Raw genomic sequence first — 14,451 nt, 5'->3', positions numbered from 1 at the left:
GTAGGTGACAAAACCTGTAAACTCCTCCTCTGTGCCATCCCACACCATGAATATGTCATCCACATACCTGAGGAACAACTTCACGTGCTTGAGAAATGGGTTTGTGCTAACAAAAACGTATGCACTCTCAAAAAACCCCAAAAAATATTAGCCATGGCGCACGATACGAGGGTACCCATTGCAGTACCCCCGCATTGGACATACCATTTATCCAGGAACATGAATGCGTTTTTTGAAAGCACAAAATTCAAAGCCTCACCTACAAAATCGCAGTACAACTGCGTTTTCCCACTGCGAGCTACCGTCTCCCTCACTGCCTGTACACCCAGGTTCTGAGGTATCCGTGTATACAGGCTTTCCACATCGATGGACACCAGATTGAACCCCTCCTGCCAAACAAAACCTCTCAACAAAGATATAAAATCATTACTATCCTTCACGTAGGAAGGGATTCTTTCCATCAGAGGCCTCAATAACCAATCAAGATAGTGGGACAACGGCTCGGTTAGCGAACCGATGCCAGCTACTATCGGGCGGCCAGGGGGGTTAACACTATCTTTATGTATCTTAGGTATAGCATACCAATGGGGTTTTGTGGGAAACTCTGGAATTAGTTTTTCGACCTGAGTGCTAGTGAGAAAACCGAGTGTTACATATCTCCCCAATAAGCATGTCAATTGCTTTTTGTACTCATTAATAGGGTTAGATTGTAAAGGAGTATATGTATCACGATCCTGCAGATGCCTTAAGCATTCTTTAATATAAGCGGCGCGCGTTAACAACACGATATTACCGCCTTTATCCGCTTGGCGGAATACCGTGTCATTCCACGTGCGCATTATTTTTACTGCTACCGCTTCTCCCTCATTAAGATTGTTATCCATTTTGGGGTATAGCAATGCCTCCACATCCTTGACAACTGCTTCCTGAAACACATCAATTAAATTACCATGGGTCACCGGGGGGAAAAAATTAGATTTCACCCCCTTAGTGAATCTACCACATTCATTTGTGTCACCACCTGGGTCAAAAGGCTTGTCACCCTCAGGGTCATTCAGACTCAACAGCAAACCAGCATCCTGGGTTACAGTGGAGTCAAAAGCCCCCGTGATGTCCCAATCGCACCCCTCAGTTGTGCAAGGTTGGTGACCCTCAGGGACTACAGTTGAAGTGGTCGACGTCTGGTGAAAAAACTTATGCAGGTGCATTTTCCTTGTGGCTTTATATAAGTCAATTCTGAATTCAGAAAAATCAAACTCTTCTGGCACGCAAAAATTTAAACCTCTAGACAGAACAGCTATCATATCATCGGTCAACTCATGTTCAGACAAGTTAACAATACTATTGGCAGAAGGAGAGAGAGAAGATGACAAACATTCTAATTCTTCCATGAGACAAATTTTCTCTTGTGACCTCTTCCCCTTGTGCCTCTTCCTGCCCCCCCTACGGATGCGTTTCCTAAAGGGGCGGGATTTGGCCCAACTTGGGGGGTCACCGTTCTAGAGGGGCCTGGAACCGCATCCTCGGAGCCACTGGACTCCGACTCAGTGGTCCAGTACCCTCTTTCCTGGTTACCCAATTTTTTGTTTTTTATATAAGGTTTCCTTTTATAATTTTTAGAGCGATCTTTTGTCCAACAGAAAATTTGTTCCATTTCGTAATCTTTTTTATCTCTCATAAACTTTTCTCTTTTTTTAATCTTAATCTCTATCTGAGTATCAATCAATTTTTTATCCAAGTTCTGTATAAATGTTAACCATGCACCCTCAGTAACACGTGAACGAGTGTCTTTTTTCAAAACATCCAGCTGTACGTTCAGAGCTGAATATTCCTCCTCATTTTTCTTTAAAACCAGCTGAAGCAGCCTCATGGAACAATCATGCTGAATGCTCTCCCATTCTTTAGTAAAGATTTTATCGTCTTGAAAATGGGACAATGTTTTTATCACTCGAAGGCCCCTAGGGACCCTGCCGCAATCAACATAAGACTGTAACGACTTTATAGTCCAAAATAGACGCACCTCTCTATCAGAGAGGGAATATATCTTATTTTCGAGTGTTTTAATGCCCAGTACCTCAGTGTCCTTTTTTAAATTGCATTCCTCGAAAAAGGAAGCCGCATCGATCCTCCCCGCCTGTACACCTGGAACGTCCACAGAACTTGCGCTTTCATTGTCCATCAGTTCCATCGTGGCCACCGCAAATGTGATAAAACACACAGTCTCTTGCGAACCTCGGTAATGAGCCCGGCAACAGCGTGCAATAAAGACTCCAGGAGAGAATCCAAATATACTGCAGCAAAAAGTCTATGTTTCAGTCAATCTTCTGGTGCTGGAAAATTGGCATATAGTCAGGCAAAGGCAAAAAAGGTGAGAAAAATGAACAATGCCGTAAATAGGTTTATGTTCAGTTTCAGGTTTGGTCCCTTAGATGGAGTAATAAAAAAAGCCATAAAAAAGAATTGGCACATCCTTGCCAGTGACCCGGATTTAAAGAGTATGACAGACGCAGGACCCTTAGTCTCTTACAGACAGTGCAACAATTTAAGAGATCCACTGGTGAAAAACAGGGTGACTTGTCAGTCCACATGGCTCGAGAAATGTTCGCCGGTTGGGAACTTTCGCTGTGGTCACTGCAAGTTTTGCGCCTTGCATATCACCGGTACATCTCTTCAAATTGGTTCCTTTTCTCACCAGGTTAGGCAGTTTATTTCCTGCAAGACGAAATATGTGGTTTATGTGATTGTATGCCCCTGTGGAAGATTTTACATAGGGAAGACAATCAGGTGCATGTACATACGCTTTAGAGAGCACTATAAATCGATTTCCACAGGGAAAGGTTCTCCTAGGTTAATAGAACACATTCGTACAGCACATGAAGGTAATCCCAACATCTTGCGCTTTGCAGGACTAGTCCAGGTTTCCCTGCCTCCACAAGGGGGCGATCTCCATAAATTATTGCTACGTAAAGAAGCAAGTATGATAATAAAATTTGGAGCGCAGGGAAACCTGGGTTTAAATGACCGTAACGACCTGGTGGTATTCTTATAAAATTGGTTTGCATAAAACCAATTTTTGTAAATTATTTTCGAGTGATTGATTCATTCTGGATCTTTTGACAAATGTGTGGTTATGTCATTAAAAAGAATAATATGAATATAATGTATTATGTGTCGATATGACATTGATAAATGCCCCTGTACCTTTCAGTGGAATTTTTTTTTTCCTTTTTTTTCCCTTTTTTTTCCCTGTTTTCATGTTTGTTTTTGAAATGTATGTCACATTGGTTGCATGACCATGTTTTAAATGGGATGTTTTTGTCTGCACTTATGTTAATCACTGTCATGTGTGCATTCCTCTGTTTTTAACGTGCGGTGGTGTGGCCTGGATGCACTCCCCTTTATAAGGTGTGTGTGGCCATTCCCCGACGTGGACCCGTAGAAGTCTGACTTACAGACGAAACGGCCGTCGTCCTTTGGAGGGACTCGCATCCAAGCCACCCCCCGCAATTTTATCTGCACCGATGAAAAGAACGTTTGAATAAAAAAGAATTTGTTTGGCATAGCAGCTGTTTGCGGTCGATTATTCATCTCCCTGTTGTTGGATCTCCTAGCTGCTCACTACCGACCAGCACGCTGCGCCTGCAACCAGCGCTATATGGCAATCATCAGCACGTGAGCCACTGGACCTGGAGGTAATCTGAGGGCAGGCGGTGCAGGACTTGTTCACTTTTTGCTGCAGTATATTTGGATTCTCTCCTGGAGTCTTTATTGCACGCTGTTGCCGGGCTCATTACCGAGGTTCGCAAGAGACTGTGTGTTTTATCACATTTGCGGTGGCCACGATGGAACTGATGGACAATGAAAGCGCAAGTTCTGTGGACGTTCCAGGTGTACAGGCGGGGAGGATCGATGCGGCTTCCTTTTTCGAGGAATGCAATTTAAAAAAGGACACTGAGATACTGGGCATTAAAACACTCGAAAATAAGATATATTCCCTCTCTGATAGAGAGGTGCGTCTATTTTGGACTATAAAGTCGTTACAGTCTTATGTTGATTGTGGCAGGGTCCCTAGGGGCCTTCGAGTGATAAAAACATTGTCCCATTTTCAAGACGATAAAATCTTTACTAAAGAATGGGAGAGCATTCAGCATGATTGTTCCATGAGGCTGCTTCAGCTGGTTTTAAAGAAAAATGAGGAGGAATATTCAGCTCTGAACGTACAGCTGGATGTTTTGAAAAAAGACACTTGTTCACGTGTTACTGAGGGTGCATGGTTAACATTTATACAGAACTTGGATAAAAAATTGATTGATACTCAGATAGAGATTAAGATTAAAAAAAGAGAAAAGTTTATGAGAGATAAAAAAGATTACGAAATGGAACAAATTTTCTGTTGGACAAAAGATCGCTCTAAAAATTATAAAAGGAAACCTTATATAAAAAACAAAAAATTGGGTAACCAGGAAAGAGGGTACTGGACCACTGAGTCGGAGTCCAGTGGCTCCGAGGATGCGGTTCCAGGCCCCTCTAGAACGGTGACCCCCCAAGTTGGGCCAAATCCCGCCCCTTTAGGAAACGCATCCGTAGGGGGGGCAGGAAGAGGCACAAGGGGAAGAGGTCACAAGAGAAAATTTGTCTCATGGAAGAATTAGAATGTTTGTCATCTTCTCTCTCTCCTTCTGCCAATAGTATTGTTAACTTGTCTGAACATGAGTTGACCGATGATATGATAGCTGTTCTGTCTAGAGGTTTAAATTTTTGCGTGCCAGAAGAGTTTGATTTTTCTGAATTCAGAATTGACTTATATAAAGCCACAAGGAAAATGCACCTGCATAAGTTTTTTCACCAGACGTCGACCACTTCAACTGTAGTCCCTGAGGGTCACCAACCTTGCACAACTGAGGGGTGCGATTGGGACATCACGGGGGCTTTTGACTCCACTGTAACCCAGGATGCTGGTTTGCTGTTGAGTCTGAATGACCCTGAGGGTGACAAGCCTTTTGACCCAGGTGGTGACACAAATGAATGTGGTAGATTCACTAAGGGGGTGAAATCTAATTTTTTCCCCCCGGTGACCCATGGTAATTTAATTGATGTGTTTCAGGAAGCAGTTGTCAAGGATGTGGAGGCATTGCTATACCCCAAAATGGATAACAATCTTAATGAGGGAGAAGCGGTAGCAGTAAAAATAATGCGCACGTGGAATGACACGGTATTCCGCCAAGCGGATAAAGGCGGTAATATCGTGTTGTTAACGCACGCCGCTTATATTAAAGAATGCTTAAGGCATCTGCAGGATCGTGATACATATACTCCTTTACAATCTAACCCTATTAATGAGTACAAAAAGCAATTGACACGCTTATTGGGGAGATATGTAACACTCGGTTTTCTCACTAGCACTCAGGTCGAAAAACTAATTCCAGAGTTTCCCACAAAACCCCATTGGTATGCTATACCTAAGATACATAAAGATAGTGTTAACCCCCCTGGCCGCCCGATAGTAGCTGGCATCGGTTCGCTAACCGAGCCGTTGTCCCACTATCTTGATTGGTTATTGAGGCCTCTGATGGAAAGAATCCCTTCCTACGTGAAGGATAGTAATGATTTGATATCTTTGTTGAGAGGTTTTGTTTGGCAGGAGGGGTTCAATCTGGTGTCCATCGATGTGGAAAGCCTGTATACACGGATACCTCAGAACCTGGGTGTACAGGCAGTGAGGGAGACGGTAGCTCGCAGTGGGAAAACGCAGTTGTACTGCGATTTTGTAGGTGAGGCTTTGAATTTTGTGCTTTCAAAAAACGCATTCATGTTCCTGGATAAATGGTATGTCCAATGCGGGGGTACTGCAATGGGTACCCCCGTATCGTGCGCCATGGCTAATATTTTTTTGTTTTTTTTTGAGAGTGCATACGTTTTTGTTAGCACAAACCCATTTCTCAAGCACGTGAAGTTGTTCCTCAGGTATGTGGACGACATATTCATGGTGTGGGATGGCACAGAGGAGGAGTTTACAGGTTTTGTCACCTACCTCAATGATATAAACACCATGAATATGTCGTTCACATCATGTTTTGGAGGCAACATTATAACCTTTTTGGATATAGAGGTAGAAGTGAAGGAAGGGTCGATATTGACAAGGATGTACAGGAAACCAACTGCCTCTAACTCGTTACTGCACTTTCAGAGTGCCCACCCCACTCATACTAAAGTAGCTTTACCCTACTCTCAGTTTTTGAGACTAAGGAGGATCAATAATGTAAAAGAGACTTTTGAAGAACAGGCTGGGGATTTAAGATTAAGGTTATTGGCACGGGGGTACCCTGGTACACTAATTGATTCTGCGTATGAGAAGGTGTGTTCTGAGAGTTCTGAAAATCTATGTTTCAGTCAATCTTCTGGTGCTGGAAAATTGGCATATAGTCAGGCAAAGGCAAAAAAGGTGAGCAAAATGAACAATGCCGTAAATAGGTTTATGTTCAGTTTCAGGTTTGGTCCCTTAGATGGAGTAATAAAAAAAGCCATAAAGAATTGGCACATCCTTGCCAGTGACCCGGATTTAAAGAGTATGACAGACGCAGGACCCTTAGTCTCTTACAGACGGTGCAACAATTTAAGAGATCTACTGGTGAAAAACAGGGTGACTTGTCAGTCCACATGGCTCGAGAAATGTTCGCCGGTTGGGAACTTTCGCTGTGGTCACTGCAAGTTTTGCGCCTTGCATCTCACCGGTACATCTCTTCAAATTGGTTCCTTTTCTCACCAGGTTAGGCAGTTTATTTCCTGCAAGACGAAATATGTGGTTTATGTGATTGTATGCCCCTGTGGAAGATTTTACATAGGGAAGACAATCAGGTGCATGTACATACGCTTTAGAGAGCACTATAAATCGATTTCCACAGGGAAAGGTTCTCCTAGGTTAATAGAACACATTCGTACAGCACATGAAGGTAATCCCAACATCTTGCGCTTTGCAGGACTAGTCCAGGTTTCCCTGCCTCCACAAGGGGGCGATCTCCATAAATTATTGCTACGTAAAGAAGCAAGTATGATAATAAAATTTGGAGCGCAGGGAAACCTGGGTTTAAATGACCGTAACGACCTGGTGGTATTCTTATAAAATTGGTTTGCATAAAACCAATTTTTGTAAATTATTTTCGAGTGATTGATTCATTCTGGATCTTTTGACAAATGTGTGGTTATGTCATTAAAAAGAATAATATGAATATAATGTATTATGTGTCGATATGACATTGATAAATGCCCCTGTACCTTTCAGTGGAATTTTTTTTTTCCCTTTTTTTTCCCTTTTTTTTCCCTGTTTTCATGTTTGTTTTTGAAATGTATGTCACATTGGTTGCATGACCATGTTTTAAATGGGATGTTTTTGTCTGCACTTATGTTAATCACTGTCATGTGTGCATTCCTCTGTTTTTAACGTGCGGTGGTGTGGCCTGGATGCACTCCCCTTTATAAGGTGTGTGTGGCCATTCCCCGACGTGGACCCGTAGAAGTCTGACTTACAGACGAAACGGCCGTCGTCCTTTGAGGGACTCGCATCCAAGCCACCCCCTGCAATTTTATCTGCACCGATGAAAAGAACGTTTGAATAAAAAAGAATTTGTTTGGCATAGCAGCTGTTTGCGGTCGATTATTCATCTCCCTGTTGTTGGACCTTTATTACCTAGGGTTTACCCCAAACCCAGGGTGAGCCACAATGGCGCCTCCAGTGGCCAATAGTGGAGTGCCACATCATCAGTCACGTCGCCAACAGCCTATCCGGAACCGCCATATCACTGATGACACAATGGCAGCACCGCCTCCCACACTCTACCAGTCATCGTCTGATGACCAATGGTGGTGTGCCAGGTCTAGAGGCGGGCCTCCGCGAGCCAGTCCGGAGTGGCCACATGATAAGGACACCTGAAGCTGTCCAGCCTATGAGGGACTGCCACCTCACGGACATGCCCAGTAAAGTCCTTACCGGACTTAGCCTCTGATGCACTAAGTGCCTTAGCATGCTCAGTATCCTGAACAACCGACTTAGTCTCAGAAAGCAGACTATCAGCCTGAGCATGCTTACTAGGCACAACACAGGACTTGGACACAGAACGAAGTCCAAGTACAAAGTATGTGCAAAGAGGCTTTTCGCACTAAGTGTGGGAGCATGTTCAGTAGCTTGAACTGAGGACTAAAGGGTGCTTTTCACGCTGCGACATCGCTAACGATATATTGTCGGGGTCACGTCATTAGTAATGCACATCCGGCACCATTAGTGACATTGCAGCGTGTGACACCAAGGAGCAACGTGCAACGATCGCAAAAACGTCTAAAATCGTTGATCGTTGACACGTCGCTCCTTTTCCAAATATCGTTGGTGATGCATGCTGCTGGTTGTTCGTCGTTCCGCAGGAACGACGAACATCTCCTTACTTGTGTCCACCGGCAATGAGGAAGGAAGGAGGTGGGCGGCATGTTCCGGCCGCTCATCTGCGCCCCTCCTCTGCTATTGGGCGGCCGCTTAGTGACGCCGCACTGACGTCGCTATGACGCCGAGAAGGAGGGATTGTTCGGCGGTCACAGTGACGTCGCTGATAAGGTATGTGTGTGTGACGCTGACGTAGCGATAATGTTCGCTACGGCAGCGATCACCAAATGTCGAACGAGCGACGGGGGCAGGTGCTATCGCTCGCGACATCGCTAGCAAACGTTAGCAATGTCTCAGCGTGTAAAGCACCCTTTAGCCTCAGAAATGGCACTATCAGGCTGAGCATACTCACTAGGCAAAAAACTGGACATAGGCCCTGGTTGGGGCAAATCGGCATGCGCATGCGCCCTAGCCACCTCTCCACACTTAGACGTGGAGGAATAAGCAGCCAGCTGTATGACCCGAGGCATGGCCAAAAATGGGGGCTGGTGCTTAGGCATAGCAGGAACTGCAGCAGGCTGCTTGCGGCTACGGTGGCGCCGATTCATCACACAGCCACAGACTGCTGCCCCCAGCTGTGTTCTTATCTTGGCTGTGTAAATTTCAGCACCAAATCTGCATTTCAAGAACAAAAAACATGCTTTTCTGCTAGGAGATGCAGGTCTGTGAGTTCAATGATGTCACCTGAGGTCAGTGTACCTACAGTCACAGCTGGGGTACCTTTAGGTACTTCCAGCTGTGACTGCAGAAAAACTAACTGATGTCACCGCTCACAACTGCAACTCAGTCAGTCTCTGCCCGAAGCTGCAAGGTGCGCTCATGTTTTGTGCTCACGAGCTGTGACTTGAATTTATGCAAATATTTATCTCTTATTTCTATTTTTAACCAAAAAGGTATTTTAGTCTTTATGACACTTGCTGTATATAACATTCTTGTTTCCTTTACTGAAATTTTATTTTTGATGTGAGTTATATTTCACTTATTTATTCTATCTGTATATTTGTATTTTTTTTATTTTTTTAAAGTAAATTTTTATTTTTCATTTTCATTGTACTGATTTAATAATTGATCATTGTTTGTAATAATATAATAGGCATTACTTATTGATATCATAGATACACATTCATTTTTCATTTTGTCTTTTGTTACGTATAATTGTGTGTTGACTTACACTTTTTGCCCCTCATTCATTTTTCTTCCCTCCTTTTTCCTCCTTCTTGTCTCCATATATATATTATATATAATATCCTATTTTTACATACTAGATAATGGTTGTACTCATATAGACTCCAGAAAGATGGCTGACGCGGTGCATGTGCATGCTGAGTCTGTACGCTGGGCCTCCCTGTCGGCCATCAATTCAAGCGATTTGTGCATGTCTAATGATCTCATCGGTTGATAGTTTGATATGCTTAATATTGCGATTATGGTGTCAAGGCTTGAGGGTGATAACGGGGTGGACTGTCACATGCACACGTTGTAAGTGATTAATCCTTCTCTCTGGGACCCAAATTTACCCCTAATAGGCAAGTTAAATAATTACACCCCCCCTTGAGAAAGCCATAGAGGCGAAACGCTTGTCGGGGCTGCTGGGGCTGCTTGGAAGGTCCTCCTCTGCACTATTTACTATGGGTAAGTTTGGGATGGAAAAAAGGGAGAGCCTGCTTATAAATCGCATGCAACAATAAAAAGTGTAATATTCACAAATTCATTCCTACTGTAACAATTCAATGAGATTTTTTGCAAATGATTGATCAATGATTTGAGCACCCCTGTCACATCACGGCAAATCTCTATAGGAGGGTCCCTACTCTATATTAGAAATTACTATTGTACCATACGGTCTCATATAATGAGCAGGACCATATAAAATAAACACATACCTGAGACATATCTGAACCGCTCCCATGTTGCAAGGACAGACAACTGCAAATAAAGGCAGTCCAGAAGCCAGCATATGCAGCAAAGCCACACACACCAGTACAATATCAGAACTGGCCCTCACAGTGCCAGACCAGCAACTATGGATAAGGGCGGAACAGCCTCAGGCAAGTGGTGCTTAAATAATGATGCCTGTGGAACAGGGGGCGGTGGCTGTGTGTGAACAGCCACCCACATAAATTTTGATGGCAACAGAAGGATTTTGCAAACCACACTGGGCGTGCACGGCAAGGTGGCGGTCAGCCACCGACCAGTTAAACACAAAAAAGGGGGAGCCAGCACTGCTTATGAATGGCATGCAACAATAAAAAGTATAATATTCACAAATTCTATCCTACTGTAACAATTCAATGAGATATTTTGCAAACGATTGATCAATGATTTGTGCCCCCCGCCGCGTCATGGCAAATCTCTATAGGGGGGGTCCCTACTCTATATTATAAATTACTATTGTACCATACGGTCTCATATAATGAGCAGGACCATATAAAACAACACGTACCTGAGACATATCTGAACTGCTCCCATGTTGCAAGGACAGACAACTGCAAATAAAGGCAGTCCAGGAGCCAGCATATGCAGCAAGGCCACACACACCAGCACAATGTCAAAACTGGTCCTCACAGTATCAGACCAGCAACTATGGATAAGGGCGGAACAGGCTGGTGCTTTTGCTACAGTAGGAATGAATTTGTGAATATTACACTTTATATTGTTGCATGCCATTCATAGGCAGTGCTGGCTCCCCCTTTTTTAAGCTTGGGATGGAGTATTTTAAATTTGGATTGCGATTTATGGCTTATATAACAACTTAAATATTTAAATAAACACGTTGATTTAGATCACAATCGATATCCAGGTTTTATAAGTTATACCTATATGTTATGATTGTATCTTGGTACTCTGAGACAATTTATATTGGGAGCTGCATAGAGATATGATTGCTGTGTTTGTAAAGACCTGTTTATATTCTATATGTATTAATTTACAACTACCATATAATTTAAGAGCGTTTGAAGGGACCTATCCTTTGTTCCATCCCTTTATTGTTATTTATAGTTATTTTTTCCTTAATTTTGACATATAAACTGTCATGTGATTTATGTAATTTTAAAAAATAAACATTTCAACATTAGTCTTGTTTTAGTCGATTTTGTTTATTCTGTTTTTTTTTATATAGTGTTCCCATGTTTCTGACCCATTTTTAATATTGTGCCTAATGAAATGCTGGTTGTTAATTGACTTCAGACCTGGGATCGTCGTGGGACCTCATGTGGATTACGTTGAAACTGAGTGTTTGGGGTTAATAAATTAGAGAAAGTGGGTGACTTTTGTATATTATTTTAAAGGATTTTTTTGATGTTTGTGTTTATTTCTTTTTAATTACAGTGTTAGTAATGGAGGGGGGGTCTCATAGACACCTTCCATTACTAATCTAGGGCTTAGTGGCAGCTGTGAGCTGCTATTAATCCCTTATTACCCCAATTGCCACCGCACCAGGGCAATTGGGAAGAGATGGGTAAAGTGGTGGGATTGTCACATCTAATGGATGCAGCAATTCTGGGTGGTTACAGGCTGTTATTTTAAAGCTTGGGGGCCCAATAACTATGGGCTTTCCCAGCCTGAGAATATCAGCTACCAGCTGTTGGCTTTATCATGTCTGGTTAACAAAATTGAGGGGGGCATCGCACGCCGTTTTTTAATATTATTTAATTAAATACATTTTAAAAAAGCTGCACAGGGTCTGCTTATTTTGATACGCAGCCAAGATAAGCACACGGCTGGGGCTCCAGCCTGTAGCCATATGCTTTATCTGCGCTAGGTATCATAATATGGGGAACTGTTATGGTCAGGAGGCCGCTAAAGATTTTGAAAAATTCCCATAAAAAAGGTTGATGATAATACACAAGAGGAGCTGGAAACTTACCTGGCTGCAATCCACTGACTACATAAACACAACTAGAAGTAGTGGTGGAGCGTTCCTAACAAACTTAGACGCCTCGTCACAGCCGGAGAACTAACTAACCTCAAAGATGGAATGAGGAATCCTGACTTGCCTCAGAGCAGCCCCAAAAGAAAGTCAAAGCCCCCAACATATAATGACAGTGATGTAAGAAAAAACAACACACAGATGGTAGATATAGAAATAAGCAAAGTGAGGCCCTGCTAGCTTGATACAAAACTATAGGATAGATTGCTGGTTGCAGCCAGTTAAAACCCTGAATAATGCCAACAACTGATAATCAAAAATTCCCTTAAAGATCACACGATCTTTCCTCCCAATGTATCAGGAACTCTTGTGCAAATACATTTAAATAAAAAATGCAATTATAATAGAAAAGATCATAACTACAAAAACACATGAGATAGAAAAATACAAAACTCCTGATCAAAACAGGAAGTAAAAACTCCCTTTCTTGCTGGGAATAAATCTCCCTCCAAAAACAGTGCAGGAAGAGCATTTATTCACTTACAAGAAACAAAAGGGAATATTCTCAAACACTGATTTAGAAAAAGACATAGATTAAGCAGAAATGCCCTTCAGTACAAATTCAGACTAATAGAACAAAATACTTATTAGGCATAGCTGCAGATTTAGGAAGACATGGGAACAAAACCGATGCAAAGGAACGAAAATCCGCTGTAGAAATCATTCCTGGAGAGTCCAAAAGGTGCAAAAAAGGCAAAATAAAAACCTAAAGGGAAAGGCAAAAGCCTAAAGGCTGGAGGACTAAATTCAGGACATCTTCACATGAAGCAGAAACAATTATCACCGACAAAGGTTAGATAGAGACTGCCTTCCTATATCCCCTCAGGATGGACTCCATAGGCTTCCTGAAACAGGAATAATCTCCAACACCTGTCTGAGCATCAGATGGAGAATCAGATTCACTACCAGCACTAGCCACCAGAGGGAGTCCAGAAACACTCCAGGGAGCAGCACCATCTCTGATGATTTTCACAACACCCATGCTTATTGAGCCTGCCACCTAAAAATAGCAGCCTGCAGCCACACAGAATTGCTGCATCCATTAGATGCGACAATCCCAGAACTTTACCCGGCTTTTCCCCGATTGCCCTCATGTGGTTGCAATTAGGGTAATAAGGGATTAATGGCAGCTCACAGCTGCCACTAAGCCCTAGATTAGTAATGGGAGGCGTCTGTGAGACCCCCATTACTAACACTTTAAATGAAAATAAATATACACTGAAAAATCTTTTATTTGAAATAAAAGACAAAAAACCCACTCTTTCACCACTTGATTAACCCCAAAAATAGCCCTGCAGGTCCGATGTAATCTACATGAGGTCCCACGTTGGTTCCAACTCTGCTATATATGAAGTCAGAGAGTGTGATAAGACACTAAAAAGTAGCAATACCTATTGAGATGGTTCACTGGCAAATTTTTAGCAGGAGCTAAAAAGTACCAGTACTGTTGAGATGATTCACTGACCCATTTTTAGCAGCCACTAAAATGTACAAAGACATATTTAGATTGTTCACTGGCAACTCTTTAGCACGTACTCACAAGTAGGAATCCCTATTTATATCATAAAATGCCGATTTGTGGCACACACCTTTCCCTACACTGCGCATACCTATTCTACACTATCATTCTCCTTTCTAACTCAACTGCTTAGGATTAAACCGCTAGCTAAGCTAACTGTCTAGCAGCAGTGGTGATGGCAGCATTTTCCTTAAGCTTTAATAATCACAAAAAGGCAGCAACGTCACATGTCTGCATCAATAAGAGGACAAACATTAGAAAAAGTAGAAATAGAAATGACAATGGCACTGACAATACAACACATAGGTTCATTTTTAATTTTAAGTTTGGCCCCAGGGATAGCAAAATCAGAAATATATGAAATAACTGGTATATTTTGAATAATGATCCAGATCTCAAAGAGATTATTTCTAATCAACCACTTGTGACATATCGCAGATGTCAGAGCTTAAAAGATATTTTATTCCACAATAGGTTGAAGTGCCCCAATACTTTGTTACATCCATCTGAGTATTTAAATGTGGCAATTGCCATTTATGCCAACAACATCTCACTTACAATCCTATAAAGATC

Source organism: Anomaloglossus baeobatrachus (assembly GCF_048569485.1).
Source record: "Anomaloglossus baeobatrachus isolate aAnoBae1 chromosome 1 unlocalized genomic scaffold, aAnoBae1.hap1 SUPER_1_unloc_5, whole genome shotgun sequence".
In the NCBI taxonomy this organism is placed as follows: Eukaryota; Metazoa; Chordata; class Amphibia; order Anura; family Aromobatidae; genus Anomaloglossus; species Anomaloglossus baeobatrachus.
This window is presented reverse-complemented; position numbering follows the sequence as displayed.